Raw genomic sequence first — 2,652 nt, forward strand, 5'->3', positions numbered from 1 at the left:
CAAGCTTACAAAATTGGCTCGGGAAAACTGATTCCGTGGAAGAAACTAACGGTGCCAAACAGTTCAGAAGTTCCATGCTTAACTGAAGTGAACAATGACGATGTAACGGGGGATTTCTTGTCTGTAAAATCCAAACGAAAAGAAAATGTTCTCGGAGAGAAGGCTGAAGATGAAGATACCAGTGAAAGGTCGGATACCGAAGAGTTGAAAACAGAACAACCAGATGTCCGCCTTTTTTCGTGTCCAGAACAGGGATGCGTAAAACAATACCAACGTTACTCGTATCTGGAACAGCATTTGGACTCCGGAGAACATACGTTCGCACTTGAACGGGAACCACTTTTAGACCGAGCAATATTTGGCTATGCCGAGAGACTGGAGGTACAGAACGTTGGAGTTCCAACTGTACAGTGTACCCAAGATGTGTTATGCGAAATTCCAGTGCAACCTACTTTATCAATGGGCTGGGCATTGAGGTCTTCTCAGACGCGAAGGACTCGTTTCAATGCCAGACAAAAAGAATACCTGACGGCAAAGTTCAACATTGGCGAGACAACAGGATGCAAAGCTGATGCAGTTGTTGTTGCAAGGGACATGATGAACGCCAGAGATACTGATGGAGAACGTTTATTCAGTAGGGATGAGTTCCTAAGCAGCCAGCAAATAACTAGCTTTTTCAGTCGCCTAGCAGCAAAGAAGAGCTTATCTGATGTCCCAGACAACAACGATGATGTTTTTAACGAGGCTGCAGTCATTGAGAGTGCTCTTGAAGACCTTAGTAATGAAGTGCGGAGGGAAGTTGCATTGCAGCACCCTATTGTGTTTGACTGTCATAACATCTGCGACCTTGCCAAGCATGACAAGCTAAAACAATTTAACGTAACAATGCTCAAGAGAATGTGTGAGCAGTGTGGACCTGACGTTGGTGAGATAAAAGTCAGGCTGAAAAGGCCTTATATCGAGAAATTGTCTGCGTTCTGTAGCAGCTGCTCATGTCAGGATTAATAAGTTGACTGATACTTGCGTGTGCCATCCTCTGCTGCTGAAGGCAGTGCTCATTGTCACCTGTGGGGAAAATCACTAAACATGCCCACATCTTTGTTAGAGAATAGCCCTTTTCACGGTTAGTTTTTCTCATTTGCATTACAATGTAATCTAGCATGTATGTGAGGCAATTTCGGGCTATTTTGTAGTTTTAACCCGAAATTGCCTCGCACCCACGTTAGATTACATTTTAATGCAAATGAGAAAAACTAACCGTGAAAAGGGCTATTCAGTCCAAAAGCCCGTTTCTATTAAAACTAGAATCCTGTCTAACGCTTAGAGCTTAAGAGAATAAGGCCCTGTAGGACCCCTGCCAAGAATTTTGAAATTCTGTTGTTAAGTAGCGTTGACTTCATATAGTTGAAGCGATTCATCAAGGTTTTTTTTAAACTGACAAGACATATTAGATGGCAATGCTTGTTAGTAAAACGTGACATCACTTAGTGACGTCACGAAATTCGTTTTCTAAAATGGGGGAAGGTTATACAACATATTTGTTGAACACAGCAACCACAACCATATTCTCCCTTGTACGGTTATATTTGAAAGTTACATAAGACGCTATTCATATTTTTCAGTCACGTGACCTGTTTCCCTTAATTACGCAATCATCAATAATGATAGACTTGCTAACAAGGCCACTTCATAAAGAGTAACAAGTATGTAAGAGATTGATACCCGAAGGAAGTTCTGTTAATTTCAGTTATTACTCCACATTTCGTAGAGACGATTTTATTCGTTGGTAATCGATTGTAGGTCACGTGACATTAGTTGGTTTGCAGGCTTCATACTGTTGAGGATACCGAAATAATGCCGCGTTCCAGTTTTCAGCAAGATTAAAGAACAACCCTGTTAAAAAGGAAATATGCCATTTAAGCCAGTGAACCGACGAGTAAGGAGCAGCTAGAGTAATCCAGATACCATTGACAGGTCGTATGATATTGGTGTGATAATAAATATATGTCAGAATTGCAAAAGCTCACCGCATGGGGCGTGGAAACGCTAGGATTGTTTCGGTTTCGGGCCATCAAGCTTTAACGAGTTTATCACGGCCAAAGAATATCCTTAATAAATTTGTTACAAAAATGGCTTCTGGCTCTTTTCTTTGGGTTAATTACATTTTTCGCACTCGCGAGCGTTTAAGACATCGTGTGCATTGCTCAGTCCTCATCCTACCAAAACTAACTGGGGTTGACACTACATCTTGAGGTGTGCAAGGCACGTATATCACTGCCAAGGGCATGAAAGAAAAAAAAAACTGAGAGGAAAAGCGACCATGTGAAAAAACGCCAACTTTAAAATTCAATCACTTCACGCCCACTTGTGTCATGCAACCTGACGTGAAATTTGACCTTGCGCCTTAACCAATTTCGATGTCATGAAAAAGAATTGAAGGCAAGACGAAGGGTTTTCGATCTTTCCTCTTCAGTCTGAGCTCACAGAAAGGAAAGGACAATGGCACCAGAGCGGCAAAGCCCAAAAAGAGGATGACGGTGGCATTATCGAAGCTTTTGTAGCCGTAGACGTTTCACAGTAGATTGTTTACCACCATTCCTTTTGTCACTTCGAAATGAAAAGTGGTCAACTTTAACAGCATCTGGAGGAAAG

This window comes from Montipora capricornis, chromosome 5, assembly GCF_036669925.1.
Source record: "Montipora capricornis isolate CH-2021 chromosome 5, ASM3666992v2, whole genome shotgun sequence".
Taxonomy (NCBI): Eukaryota; Metazoa; Cnidaria; class Anthozoa; order Scleractinia; family Acroporidae; genus Montipora; species Montipora capricornis.